Raw genomic sequence first — 15925 nt, 5'->3', positions numbered from 1 at the left:
ACAGGATCACGACAGAAGCTGTGCGAGACACTTCTACTTACATTGCCGGCTGACCATGCTTCTATGTAGAATGCAAATATGGATTAAGATGTAATGGCGCCCTAGACAAGATAGTAGATTTGGCACCCCCTTGTGATCCTTTTGGTAAGCTGAAGTGGAGAAAGGTCAGAATAGGTGGCAGAAGGACCCATTGACACCCATTAGGCCCCAGGCACCTGCCTAGGTTGCCTGGTGGATTATCCTGCTCTGGTAGAATGACTATAAAATTTAGGAATTCAGGGAAAACAATATTGCCCAAAGAAAGCCAATGCTATAAACCCCAAAATATACATATATGTCATTTTGATGGTATAAGTATTGTAAAAGTCATTGCTGTATCAATAGCGACACAGCTGAAATGCTAAAATTGTCAGGAACATTAAAGGGTAAAAACTCTGGAACCTGAAGTGGTTCAATAATTAGTTTTGCCAGTTTGCAAGGGAAAAATAAGAACACATAAAAAATTGTGTGCAAGTATATTGATGGTTGGGAAAAGCAGTTTGCAATTGCAAGAACAGTGCATGGAATCAACCGTCAACAGTTTTTTATTTTTTTTATTTTGACATTAGCAACAAAACTTTAACTGTCTGATAGCAGGAGGCCCAGAACTCTGAAACCAATCATGGGTTCATACCTTACTATTTATGGTCAAAAGAAGAGCAGGAGAGTGCTGTGTATAATGAAAACACAGAGAAGATAGACTACAGCATCCTGGTTACTTGTTCAGTTCTTTCATGGGACAGAACACTCAATTTCCTGTACTTTATGAGCAGAGATAAATCACTTCTTCAAATCGTAAGTATACTTTTGTTACATTTTTATAGGTATTCCTGAAACCTTTATTCCTATGCTATCCTTATGTATGTATGCATTATAGGCTATTAAACTTTATTTGGAGGGAACTCTAGGGTCTTTTAAAATGCAAAAATACTGACTACAGATGATCGATGAGATAGTGATTTTTCAAGCAAATTTATTACAAATAACACTCAACTGAGCCATGCAAACTCAGTAGCTCCTGATTTTGACACACTTTCAAGCTGAATGCTATTTGCAACTAATTTGCAGTAAACTTGGAAAATTAGCATGTCATTATTTATCTCCAATAGAGACTACCTTTAAAAGGTTGAAAAACATAGGAACTATAAGAATTAATTATGCAGACATTATAAATACCAATCATAACATCTTTCTACTGTTTGGTACATTACTGAACGTATGTATATAATTAATAATGAAAAAAAATCTCAGTTCGGTTCCATCTGTAGCCAAAGTAGTCGAGTTAATAAAAAGTAAATTCTGCTATACTATATTTAGTATTTTCTCTTAAAGCGGTATTGTCACCATAAAAATCAAATTTCAACAGCAACTGATCCGAGTTTATTAAGTGATATACATGCTAATCCTGCATTCAAAACTTGCAAAACTTTTTCTGCTGTTATGGTTTGGAGTTATTACTGATTACTGGCCCTAGTGCCAAACAGTGCCAAAGAGTTGAAAGCTGGGGGTTCTTTTTATCTATAATATATTCCTCCTCTTCCATTTATTTCCCTGCCATCTTCTTATCTGACACACCCTCTGATTACTTGAGTTCACAAGCAAGGCTGAGGTGACTCAGCGATTGGAGCATAAGACAGTGTAGTTCCTAGTATACACCTCAGTGGGAGTGTCTGAAGACTCTGGGAGAAGGGAGGGGGGAAAACAAGAGTCAGGGAGGATATGATGTCAGCATTAGCTTGGCAAGATGGTTACTGCCTAGAATAGGATTTTCTGCTTTTCCTTTATAAAATTCACAGGAATCAGTACGTGGATAGCACAATACATCTGTTATGCAAGTAGAAGTAGTATTTATCTACTTATATATGTGTTTTTTATTTCTAGATTAGCATGGGTGTTGCTTGTTCTTTAACCCTTTTAAACAAATTGCAGCATACAAGCTTTTTCTCTAGTGATGAATTTATTAAGTATGATAGAAAATACACTCACCTAAAGGATTATTAGGAACACCTGTTTCTCATTAATGCACTTATCTAATCAACCAATCACATGGCAGTTGCTTCAATGCATTTAGGTCAAGACAATCTCCTGAACTCCAAACTGAATGTCAGAATGGGAAAGAAAGGTGATTTAAGCAATTTTGAGGGTGGCATGGTTGTTGGTGCCAGAGGGGCCGGTCTGAGTATTTCACAATCTGCTCAGTTACTGGGATTTTCACGCACAATCATTTCTAGGGTTTACAAAGAATGGTGTGAGGGAAAAACATCCAGTATGTGGCAGTCCTGTGGGCGAAAATGCCTTGTTGATGCTAGAGGTCAGAGGAGAATGGGCCAACTGATTCAAGCTGATAGAAGAGCAACGTTGACTGAAATAACCACTCGTTACAACCGAGGTATGCAGCAAAGCATTTGTGAAACCACAACATGCACAACCTTGAGTCGGATGGGTTACAACAGTAGAAGACCCCACCGGATACCACTCATCTCCACTACAAATAGGAAAAAGAGGCTACAATTTGCATGAGCTCACTAAAGTTGGACAGCTGAAGACTGGAAAAATGTTGCCTGGTCTGATGAGTCTCGATAGAGTCAGAATTTGGCGTAAACAGAATGAAAACATGGATCCATCATGCCTTGTTACTACTGTGCAGGCTGCTGGTGGTGGTGTAATGGTGTGGAGGATGTTTTCTTGGCACACTTTAGGCCCCTTAGTGCCAATTGGGCATCGTTTAAATGCCACAAATGACCATGTCCTTCCCTTCATGACCACCATGTACCCATCCTCTGATGACTACTTCCAGCAGGATAATGCACCATGACACAAAGCTTGAATCATTCCAAATTGGTTTCTTGAACATGATAATGAGTTCACTGTACTAAAATGGCCCCCACAGTCACCAGATCTCAACCCAATAGAGCATCTTTGGGATGTGATGGAATGGGAGCTTCTTACTTTGGATGTGCATCCCACAAATCTCCATCAACTGCAAGATGCTATCCTATCAATATGGGCCAACATTTCTAAAGAATGCTTTCAGCACCTTGTTGAATCAATGCCACGTAAAATTAAGGCAGTTCTGAAGGTGAAAAGGGGTCAAACTCCGTATTAGTATGATGTTCCTAATAATCCTTCAGGTGAGTGTATGTCAATGATAACGTGTAGATGAGTTTTTTTACTTTTTATATATATGTATTTTGTAAATGAATTTAACACTGCTTAGTATCAGTGGAATTGTATGGGGCGGGGAGCAAGCCGCACTGGGTTGTTACCAAAGAAGGGGTGATACCCAGCAGTGGCACAAATGATTAAGGCACCAGCCTGCAGTGGGTCTCAAGTGGTGCATAATCTGGGGATGTGGGAGGAGGGGATGACATCATCCCTCCCTCTCTCTCCAGGGCCCGCCTTCTGTGTCACTTTTCAGAGTACTGGTGCAGCGGTGCATTTTGTAAATCTCTCACCTGCTCATTGCGTCCATGCTTCTTCTTGACAGCAGGCTCCTCTCCACTTCCTGTTTCCCAGCATGACACGTATAATCAGTGTCACCCTCCTCCCATGCAGTGTCATCCTCACCCCCAATGTCACCCTCCTCCCACTCACTGTCACCCTGCCCTCCCAGTGTCACTCTCCTCCCACACAGTGTCACCCTTCCCACTCAGTGCCACCCTCCTTCCACCCAGTGTCCCTTTCTCCCACCCAATGTCACCCTCCCTACCCAGTGTCACTCCCCCTCAGTGTCACCCTCCTCACCCAATGTCACCCTGCCCACCCCTCAGTGTCACCCTCCGCACCCAGTGTCACCCTCCTCCCACCCAGTATCACCCTCCCCATCAAGTGTCACCCTCCCTATCCAGTGTCACCATCCTCCCACCCAGTGTCTTCTTCCCACCCCAGTGGGGGGAACGTTTGATGCAATTATGTCTTAGGTAACATTTACTGCATTTTATATATGGTTGCTAATGTATGTGCATTCCACATGTGTCAGAGGTACCCTTTTGCCACATTTCACATGTTTGCTGTATTTCATGTGTGGGAGGTAATGTTTACTGAATTTCACGTTTGCTGCATTTCATGTGTCAGAGGTAACGTTTGACTCAATGCATGTGTTGGGGGTATAATTTGCTGCATTTCATGTGTCGGAGGCAGGCCTGTATTTATATCACATGAGCCTATAGGCACAGATGTCCTGGCGCCCCAAATTTTGCCCTCCATGAAACTACAAACCGTTGCTGAACCGCACCGCAGGTATTCTGGCTGGCCCAGCTTTCCCTTCTCCCTTACTTCCCTTGCCCATCATAGGTAGCTACAGGAGGTGCCCCCTCCGGAGGAGGTCAAGAGCTAGGTGAGTAACCTTCCTATTATTTTCCACTTGGGACTCATGTATATTGAAGGAGGAGCTAAGGGAGGGATGTGAGCCGCCTCTCTATCTTTAGGAGCCTGTAGGCACGTGCGTACAGTGCCTTATGGTAAATCCAGCCCTGGTCGGAGGTAATGTTTGCCTCATTGCATGTGTTTGAGGTAAAGTTTGCTGCATTTCATGTGTTGGAAGTAACATTTGCCTCATTGCATGTATTGGAGGTAATGTTTGCCTCATTGTATGTGTCAGAGGTAACGTTTGCTGCATTTATTATTTGATGGCCATAGTGATATTTATTAGTTATTGTTGCAACATTTGGCATTTGGGGGGCTCAGGATTACTAAATGGTATGCTAATAAATTAACCAAAAGAAATACGACAGGAAAACATATACATTTCTCTGGCAACTTAGGTACATAGTAATAGTGTCAGAAGCAGCTGATCTGCTGCATGCTTGTTTAGGGTGTTTGGCTGAAAGTATTGAAGACAGAGGATCAGCAGGACAGCCAGTCAACTGGTATTGTCTAAAAGGAAATAAATATCACACCACCTTAAAGCAGAATATAACCCAGCATTTCTTCTTTGCTCTAAACGATTATTTACAGCATATAATATACTAACACAATGGTTTTTTTTTTTTGTAAAACAGTATTCAAAGGGTTACATCACATGGCTGACTATTTCTTCTGCAGGGAGAACCCACATTGGAACTGCTGTTAAGCTTATCTTGTGTACACATTCTTTACTTGATACATTTATGTAAACATTATCTGGCTGTGTGTAATGATCTGCTCAGCTGTCTGCACGAGCAGACAGCTGTTTGTCCATTCTTTGGGTCTGAGGGCTGCAGGTCTCTGGAAAAGAGACCTGTATTTGCTTTGCAAGTTTCAGAGTTGCTCTGCTGGTGAGGAATTTGCATATACTTGTCATGCAAATTGCTTAGCTGCTTCTTCTGATGGCTTGCAGTATAAAAGCCATTTCTTCCCCGAATTCCTTGCTGGTCATGATGGTTTGTTCCTGCTAACTCTCCTGGAATATCATCCTTGCTATTGTTTGCTAAGATTATCTTAGAGTAATTCCATGGGACTGCACTAGGCATCCCTTCTAGTGCAGTCAGGTTGTATTATCTGTATTGCCTAGTTCTGTCTCTCTGTCGCGATTGTCTTGTCGCCAGCGGGGGTCGACAGGAAATCGTTCTGTCTGTCTGGGAGTGTAAGCCAGAGCAACAGTTGCTACTGGCTGCTCCATCTGCCTTAGGAGTGTAAGCCAGAGCAGCGGTTGCTACTGGCTGCTCCATCTGCCTTAGGGGTGCTAGTCAGAGCAGCGGTTGCTACTGGTAGCCCCATCTGTCTGTCTGTTTGGATTGCATTTGCCCTCACGGTAGGGGCAGTGGTTCCTTCTGTATTCTGCCTTAGGGGTGCTAGCCAGAGCAGCGGTTGCTACTGGTAGCCCCATCTGTCTGTCTGTCTGGATCGCATTCGCTCTAGCGGTAGAAAGAAGCGGTGGTTCCTTCTGTATTCTGTCTGGGAGTAGGCCAGAGCTGCGGTTGCTGCTGGCTGCTCCTCCTCTCTGTCTTGTCTGGTGCGAACGCTTGCTGTGGGCTCGGTGAGGTAACCGTTTAGCAAGCGTTCGCGTTCTCTATTTCGTGTTAGTGTTACTTTTGTTAGTTAGGGTGGCACGCTTATCACTGGGCGTCTAACGCACGGTGATCGTGTCTTAACCGCATTCGCTGTTGCGAATGAGTGCGGTGTTCGCGTTTAGCTAGCGTTTGTTATTTTCCTTGATGTTCTGCTCTTTGTTATTTGCTATGTCTTTCTTGCTACACTTGTGCTCTGTCTAGTTCGGTCTTGTGTCGCTATTGGCAATCACCACTTTGGGGATTGTGTTCCCACTTCATTTCTGTTGTTGTGTGTTCACCGTCGCTGGGTGGCGACTAGATTGGTGGACACACATACATTCTGTCTCTGTGCTCTTTCTCTTTAAGGGCTATCTTGCCCTACATTGCTTCAACTCGTACAATTCCCATTGGCATCTGTGGCAGTGCAGAGGCGGTGTTCGTCTGCACTCCATAGCTCCCTCTGCCGGTGGGAATTTCCCTCTACAGGTGCATAGCACCATAGCTGGGTTCTATCAAATTACACGCTTGTGGAGGATTTCCGCAATGTCAGCGCGCCTCCTGTGCGCTGACCACGGAATTAATTCCCCAATCGTTACACTGTGCAGGACTTCAGCTGATGAGTCCTGGAGTGAAACACAGGTCAGAAATCACTGGTGGCTGCATTCACAACAGAATTACAACAGTTGTGAATAAAACGCACCAGCAGCTTTAAAAATAAATTAACTGAACTTTGGGAAGTTATAATGTCTAAATGAATAATAATACTTGTGCACAAAAGCAAATATGATAATTGTATGGGTTATAATAAGTAGGAAAACACATTTTTGTCGAAAACATTTTCAGAGTTTTAAACCGCTTTAAGGACATGTACAATTTATTCACCCCTTCATCATTTAACTCCTGTTATGCATATGGAGATGTCCAAGATCTGTTTTATGAGTCCTAAGGTCTCTTCTATAATTTAATATGTTCCTAATTTACAACAGAACTTAATGGTCTCCTGAATAACAAATGTTCATCAGAAACAGAGAAAATTAAAAAAACGATATACATTGGGGAAAAACAAATCGGGGAAAGTCCTAGCTAACCTCCTGAAAGATAAAGGAAGATCCAAATTTATTCACCATATAACCGATAAAAAAGGTAATATAATCCATGATACTAAACAGATCTCAGGTGAGTTTTCTAATTTTTACAAGGAACTATACAATATGGACGAATCGGGCCTGCTAAATCCAAAAAACTTCCTAGACAAAATAAACCTCCCAAAGGTAAGCTTGAATGATAAAGCAGAACTAGAATCCCCGATATCTCCGGCCGAATTCTTCAGCACTGTAAGGGAGCTTCCCAAAAAAAAATGCCTAGGCCCTGACGGTTTTAATGCCGAATTTTATCAATCATTTGCGGACATCTTGGCACCCCTTTTTTGTAGGCTTGTGAATGATGACGAGAACTCCGTAATTTTCTCTAACGAATCAAACCGAGCTACCATAACCCTAATTCCAAAAGGGGATAAACCGAACCCAAGTTGTGCCCAATTTCGACCTATATCCCTCATAAATTGTGACGTAAAAATTTACGCCAAAATATTAGCAAATAGATTAAATAAAATAATTAGTCATCTTTTGGGGAATCAACAATCAGGTTTTATTAAAAATAAACAAACTAAAGATAACATATACACTGCAATTGATCTGATTCACAGGTGTAGAAATAGAGGGGAGGCTGCAGTGATGATTGCAGTGGACGCTGAAAAAGCATTTGACCGTATATCGAGAAGCTTTATCTTTGCAGTGCTGGTGGAATTTGGACTAGGCCCAATATTTATTGGGAACTTGAAGAAACTTTATAAAAACCAAAGTTCAAGTGTCAAGGTAAATAATCAGCTTGATCACACTTTTCCTATCTCAAACGGGGTTAGGCAAGGATGTCCCTTGTCCCCCATTCTATTTAATCTTGGCATTGAAACAATTATTCAAGCTATTCAACAGGATGATGAAATTAGAGGTATAAAAACTAAGCAAGGTGAGATGAAGATCCTGGCCTATGCCGACGATTTACTTCTAACTCTGACGGACCCACTTAATTCAACAATAAAATGTCGAGATAAACTTAATTTTTTTGCAAAATATTCAAATTTTAAACTGAATAAAGAAAAAACAGAGATTCTAAACATAGGCTGTTCGGTAGAACTCATGGAGGAGATAAAACAGAGTAGTGAGTTTAAGGGTAATAATCATGCAATTAAATACTTAGGTATTAACCTTACCAGCAATCTTGATTCGCTTTTTAAAAATAACTTTTTGAAAATAGTAGGTGAATGTAAAAAAAAGCTGAGATCTTGGGACCGTCCGTGTTTCAACCTAATTGGTAGGATTAACATTATTAAAATGTTGATCCTCCCTAAACTTATCTTTTTGTTGCAGAGTCTACCAATAGCCATCCCTAATATATGGTTCCAGAACTGGCACAAGATATTCCAGAATTTTATCTGGAACAATGCTAAGCACAGAATAAATTATAAACTAGTCATGAAAAGAAAAGACCAGGGCGGACTTGCCGCTCCAAATTTATATAACTATTACAAAAGTGTACATCTGACAAGAATTCTAGAATGGAAAATGGAGACCACCACTGGTGTAGAGAACAAGATATGGCCGCGGCTAGAGGAGGAAGAATCAGATTTTGATCTTGTCTTTACTTGGATCATTAAAAATATCAATAAAGTATATAATATATCGTCCCATCCGTTGATTAAACCAACCCTGAAATCATTACTCTGGATAATTGAGAAATGGCAAAAAAAAACAGGGTTTTCCCCCTTGATAACCCTACGAGATAACCCAGACTTTCCCCCAGGTCTTGACCCAGCTTGGTTTGGTAAACATAATATAAGTCGTGAAACACGTGTTGTAAATATTGGGGGAAACCCCACGCTGGGAATTAGATCGATTCTTGAGTGTAATGACCAGATTGGTTTTTGGGGTTTCTCCCAGATACATAGTTTCTTCTATAAGTTTGCCTCGAGGGTGGTTCAGAGGAGGGAGCTGAATAATTTTGAGAGACACTTTTATCTGGGAAAAAAAATGAATAAATCCATTTCCAGCTTATACGCAGATATCTGCGCAGCAGAATATGACCAGGACTTCCCTGCATATTGCAGAAAATGGGAAATTGACCTGGGGTCCAGTCTGGAAGGGTTATGGCCACAAATATGGGTAAATACTTTTAAAATCCAAGATCCAAGATTACAATTGATTCAATTTAAAACAATTGGTAGATGGTACATGACACCATCCCGTGTTGGTAAGTTTGCAAACCGCAAGGTGATGTGCTGGAGGTGTGGACAGGGGGACGGAGGTACCTTACATATGTGGTGGCAGTGCCCGATAGTTAAAAAATTTTGGGATGATATCATCCTCTTGGCTGAGAGATTGCTAAAAGAAAAATTTGAACTTACTCCGAAGGAAGCAATTCTTAGTTATACAGCTAAAAAAGAAAGCCTTGGATGCTCTCTGATTAAAGAATATGGCACGATTGTTGCCAAAAGTATTATCGCTAACAACTGGAAAAATCCGTCTAGGCTAGATATAGGAGAATGGTTTGCTAGGATGGACGATCTGTGTAAGAACATGGAGCTGGGAACTACGAATAAGGTAGAAGAAATATGGAGAAGTCTTACAGCTAATCTCGGTTAGGTTTACCCTGGGGAGTGAATGAGCTGAGAATTGGGAGTCACTGGGGAATGTTGTTGGGGCCGGAGGGGGGCGGTACTGGATGGTATTGGGGTGGGAAGGGGGGCCCCGGGGAGGGAATGGATGACGGGGTGACTGTGAGTGGTACGTTTGGGACGCGTATGTCTGTTGCAAGGTACAGATACCCTTCAAAAGAGAGGTTGGAGAGATGAGAGGAGTATATACAGGATGTTGACGGGGCTCATGTATATGATTGTGGTATGAGAAGGATAAATAGATAATTGTCCCAGCAACAGTCATGTAATTCTGAGAAATAAGAGCTTAATGATGAAGAAAATTACAGAGATGCTTATTTAGCTCTTACCAATCTACGATGTATAAACTATGATGATTACACATTTCAGTTTAGGGGTATGGCAAGAATAGAAATTGCTAATGCCCCATGTAACTGATTACTCATGAATCTGGGTGTGTGTACTGAGTTTGAAAGAAAAAAAAAAAAAAAAAAAAAAAAAAATTTAATATGTTCCTTATATGCGCATGGGGCCTATCTAAGCTAAGCCCAAACCAACCCAAGAGACAAACCAATACGGCCTACTTCATTTCTTTTATACTCTCCTTTCTTTTTTACAACTTAGTTATTACTCCATTTTTACTATTGTGATTAAGCCTCCAGTTGAACATATCTTTATTCTTTATGTGGCTATGGCTCACATCACATATTAGTGATCTATGATGACCTAGAGTTTGTTTGAATGTCCAGATTGAGAAGCTGCTATACTTTTCTATCTTTGTGGACATGATCATTATTTACTCCATGTTTAGTTTATCTTTTGATGCTTCTTCATGGTTTATTTGTATCATGTCTTAAAAAAAATGTTATTTTACAAAAAAAAAGAAATATGGCAGTCAAAAAAGAAGAAAAAGGACTGGCTCTTGGGTGCACGAGAATATAACAACTTTATTAAATCTTGCATGTAGCTCTAAAAACTCAAAATGACATTCACCCCCCCCCCCCCCATTAATAGTCCACCAAATGCACAAAGGAAGGCACCAGGGGCTGCAGTCCCCAAACCTCTCACAGCTCTGAATAGTCATGCAAATCACATGTAGTTCCTGCATAGGAACATACAGTATGTGTCGGACGATCCCAATCGCAGATCGAATTAAATAAGTAAAGCTAAGCAGAAATAAACAGTTCACAAAAAGCCAACAACAACAGCCAGTGTCATGGAGTCCAAACCAGCCTTAAAATGGATACACAATGCATGGGAGCATCTCCAGCAAGTGAACTGCATTATACCCAAGATAGAATCCAGTGTCATAGATTATGACAGCATTCTGAGTGCTCAGTATAATAGCCAAGCCAACATGTAAATTGTGGGAAAGCTGTACAGTCCATACAGATCTCAAGGTTGAAAATGTGACCGGACATTTCCAGGATACTGAGACACAGTGTCAACAATCAAAGCAATGAAGTCTGGCTGCAGCAGATCTGGATCACAGTCAGTATGAGACCGACAGGGCCTCTCAAGCTGGGTGACATGAAAATGCAGTCCTGTGTGATAGTTAACACTCCAGAGTCCCACATGCAGCTCCATGTAATTAATGATGGTTGCAGAGCTCGGAAATGGTAGGTGCCAAGGTACCAGTGTAATGGTCAGGTTCACCGGCAGAAATGTGCCATCTGCGCAATCATACAAAAATGCACCCAAAAATATGATCTTTAATTCATTAGCCTGCTTTTACAAAACAGTGTTTATTTCAAAGCAGACCTCTGCTACACAGGAAAAAATCTATCAAAAGGTCAATAAAGCTCCCCCAGGAAGATTCCGCATTCTAGTAAAGATAAGGGGATGCCTGGACAACCAGACCCCCTCATAACATCTTTAAGTGGCCAATTTCCTGCACGTAGCCTGTCCTGTAGAAACGCAGTGACATGTCCCTTAATTAGACTTTGATAATTCCAAATGATTCCATAATTCGATGGATATTGCGAAACCGCTGGGGCCCAGTGGTCCACAATTCACAGTGCATCATGCAACAAATACAGCACGCCTTCTGAGATGTTAATCGATCACCTAGCTGCCTCACAGCCTGAGATATCTAGTCCCTAGACAGAGAAGGTGTTACCCCAAATGAGTTTGATATCGATTGGTTCAGAGCATGATGACGGAATGTAAAATTCTGTTTTTTATATGATATGTCTGATATCCTCCGAGTTTTGACCTAATTGGAGAACATACCCAATTTGGTCCCTAAGACAATAGGGGACGGACTTCAGCCTGAGGTCAGATTGCTAAGGGTGGGGGGATATCTTTCATTACCATCCACACCCTCTGGCAGAGTAAGGGTTAAAAAACCTGTTGAACACAGGCAGAGAGAGCCCAGCCATCCATACAACATCTAGGATTGGCTTTATCCATGGACTTCTAATTGGACTTTATATCTTTGGTTGGACTTATTATCAAAAAGGACTTACGGTAACTTTGCTCAGACTATAATCAGTTATTATTTTCACATTGAATTCTTATTATTACTGTATCCATTTGTTTCAATTGCTATATTTGATTCAGCATTATTTCTTTAAATAAATTATTAAAAATCGTTCATCTAAGTGCTGTTCTGAAAATCTCCACAAAAGGTTCACGTATCCTGAGAGATGTTGCCATAACCATTTTGATATTAATATCGTTAGTTTTGCCATCTCTAGAAAGGTTGTGAATTAATACTTTTATCTACAGGATTTAGCTAGAGCTAGACTTAGCATATTTGCACGTTTAATTGCGGATTGGTGGCAGCGACCTGGTCTCTATACGAGATCATAGATTGTATTGATTGTACATACAATCATAATTGGACTGTGTGTGGACTCACCAACCAATCTAAAAGGTTACTTTGCCTGCAGTGCTGACTGCCTTCAGGATTTCCATGGGGTCTGAGGCTGAATGGTAAACTGCGGCAAAGGGAACAGGAATTGGAGGGTGACTGCACATACGCCACATTGTCGGCAGCGGTGCGACCAATCTTTGACGTCAGCCTTTTCACCATATTTCAAGCCATCGAATGTGACTATTCCCTAAATGGTAACAGTGCTAGATTAGACAGGATTGGCGCACATTGTCACATTATTACCTGACAACCCAGCAACCGGTCTTTTAACGTCAGCTCGCTCACAATCTTACAAGCCATTGGAGGTGATTAATCCCTGATGGTACTGGAGTAAGTTAGACGGGTTTATGGGGCTGGACGTCACATTTGTAGGCAGCGGTGGGACGAAGCCCAAATTGCTGTTAGTGTTTGCAGTTGTTTGGAGATCATATTCAGAACAATAGAACATTGTTATATAAGTAACTGTTCTACAGAGCTCTGAGCACATAGATGGTACATCTTGACATTGAACCAGATTGTTACAGTTTTTATTTGGCTATGTCTGAGCAAGTTGCAAACCTACTTATCATGTACTAGTAGGACAAGATTCTTGACGAGAGATGAGCGAGGCGGAGGTGGCACACTGACGGGCTGAGAGGCACGACCTGACCCGCCCCCTCACCAGGAAGTAAGATGAGGAATGCTACATGTGTTGTGGCGGCGGCGTTTCTGACCTGTATCTTGGCCGGAATCCTGTTGGAAAGCCTGGAAAAAGTGTGAGCACAAGGCGGATTGGTTTGCTGGTCTGCTGGGAGACAGAGAGAGGACCCGTGGAGCAAGGAGGATTGGCTGCTGGGTGACAGACTAGCGCTGTCTGCTGTGACTACTCAAGATAGCTGCAGCATAGAGGTGTTGAGCCTGCAAGTATCTACATTACTGGTGGATGTCAAAATTGGTGGCAGCAGACTGTGTATGTACTTTGGTGCGATTGGCGAGAAGTTTTGCTCTATAGGACATATGCTGCAAATAATTATATATTGGTGATCGCCAGAATTTGGTAATAACGGACTGTGTATGTATCCTGTTGCGATTTTGTTCAATATGACACATGAGAAGCAGAAAGGGAAGAGTGACAGCTGCTCACAAACAGGGGACATTCGTGGTTTTATGGAGGTGAAATCTAAAAAATCTGGTGGGTGCGGAGAAAGAATGGAGGAGACTCCCATAGAATCCCCTGGGGAAGATGGTGGCACTGGTAATGAGTATGGTAATAAGGTAATCTGCTAAAAGCCCTGAAAAAGGAAGAGGAAAACTCTGTCTGGTGAGGAGGAGGAGGAAAATTAAAAGGAACGGGTGAAATCTCTGCCAACTTTGTCTGATATGGAAGTTTTTATTGAACGTTTGAAAATTGTTCAATATGGAAATGATGGAAATTAAAAATGAGGTGATGAGTATTGGTCAGAGAGTTGCGGTTGTGGAGGGTAGGGTAGAAAAGCTGGAAAAACTGTGTCTGAAGTATAGTTGAAGAGAAATCGAGAGCCCAATATGGTGTAGTATGTCAACATTGATTGGATAAATGAAACAGTGAGATGGTAATACTCACAAACACGGGTTACCACCTAGGTAACCACTCATTAGGCAGGTGAGGAGATTAGACCTGTCCTCACTCAGGATTAAGAAGTCGCTCTCTGTAGATAGGAAGAAAGGGGGTAGATCACCCCTCCACCTTGGGTGGACTCAAATATATTGGTAGGTGAACAGAGGCGCCAGAAGGATAAAAGTACATAAAATTTTTAAAAAATTGCTGGGAGGAAGTGGTGGACTCGCCTCCGTTAAAGCAGACACCAAGGACTGTAAATGTATAGATATACACATTTATTGAAAATACCCCAAAGATGCAACGCGTTTCGCGGGCACAGCCCACTTCTTCAGGCAATAAGCAGGGGATAAACAACAGCAATTCAGTTATAGCAAGCAGAGCACCTGCAGAGGATTATGAAGGTTATTTAAAAATTAGAATGGTTAATTAGAAAGGAAGGGTTCCTGGTGGGGGTGGGGGCTGCTGAGCCTTTTCAAAGCTCTAGGAGGGTTCTCTAGGGGAATGGAGATTAAGAGAAGGGAGTTCTCTGGTGGGGGGTGTCCTGAGTGGACAATTGTTTTGTTTTTTTGTGTGTGTGTTATGTATTTTTTATTTATTTATTTTTTTTATATATGTTTTGTTATTTTGTTTTTTTTCTCTTCACCTTCTGGTCTCCTCTAAACAATTAATGGAGTATATGTTAGATGTCTCAGAAAAGTGATAATTCAAGGATTCTCTCTTACAATGTTAAGGGCCTAGGTTCTCCAGTTAAGAGGGGGAAATTGTGGATGGAGTTACATAGACTTAAAGGGGAACTGAAGAGAGAGGTATATGGAGGCTGTCATGTTTATTTCCTTTTAATCAATACCAGTTGCCTGGCAGCCCTGCTGGTCTATTTCTCTGCAGTAGTATCTGATTAAAACCAGAAACAAGCATGCAGCTAGTCTTGTCAGATCAGACTTATAAGTCTGAACCACTGAAACACCTGATCTGCTGCATGCTTGTTCAGGGGCTATGGCTAATAGTATTAGAGGCAGAGGATCAGCAGGGCTGCCAGGCAACTGGTATTGTCTAAAAGGAAATAAACATGACAGCCTCCATATACCTCTCTCTTCAGTTCCCCTTTAAACCCCAGATCCTTTTTTTGCAGGAGACTCATTTTTGTGGTGATAGGATTCCGGGTATGCCCTTGTCCATATTTGATAGGTGGTATTTCTCAAACTCCCCGATCAAAAAGGCTAAAGGGGTTGCGATAGCGGTGAGTAAAACCTGTCTGTTTGTATTTTTTGGATAGAAAGAGTGATGAGATGGGTAGATTTATTTTTTTGAAGGGTCAATTAATTGGTCAAGTTTATACTTTTGTTAAAGAGACACTGAAGCGAAAAAAAAAAATTATGATATTATGATTTGTATGTGTAGTACAGCTAAGAAATAAAACATTAAGATCAGATACATCAGTCTAATTGTTTCCAGTACAGGAAGATTTAAGAAATTCCAGTTGTTATCTCTATAAAAAAAAAACCCATTAAGCTCTACGACTTTCAAAGTCGTGGAGAGGGCTGTTTTCTGACTTTTATTATCTCAACTGTTAGTTAATTTTTTACTTTTCCTCTGCCAGAGGAGAGGTCATTAGTTCACAGACTGCTCTGAAAGAATCATTTTGAATGCTGAGTGCTGTGTAATCTGCACATATTAGAGAATGATGCAATGTTAGAAAAACACTATATACCTGAAAATAAAAATATGAGAATATTTTCTTTGCTGCTAATCTA

At 41.3% G+C, this 15925-nt stretch overlaps 1 protein-coding gene across 2 annotated transcripts in view; it reads left to right on the top strand.

Annotated features, from left to right (window-relative positions):
- The first annotated feature begins 673 nt into the window (after positions 1-673).
- Positions 674-15925, top strand: part of KCNMB1 (potassium calcium-activated channel subfamily M regulatory beta subunit 1) — a 475157-nt gene continuing 459905 nt past the window's right edge. Inside the window, exon 1 of one of the 2 annotated variants that reach the window (XM_068277414.1) lies at positions 674-834. The gene's annotated coding sequence lies outside the window, so the exon portion shown is untranslated. The remainder of the gene's footprint in view (positions 835-15925) is intronic. The other variant, XM_068277413.1, reaches the window with a different exon arrangement.

The sequence above is a fragment of the Hyperolius riggenbachi genome, chromosome 3, assembly GCF_040937935.1.
Source record: "Hyperolius riggenbachi isolate aHypRig1 chromosome 3, aHypRig1.pri, whole genome shotgun sequence".
NCBI lineage: Eukaryota > Metazoa > Chordata > Amphibia > Anura > Hyperoliidae > Hyperolius > Hyperolius riggenbachi.
Note: the sequence above shows the minus strand (reverse complement) of the source record. Positions and strands in the feature narration are given on the sequence as shown.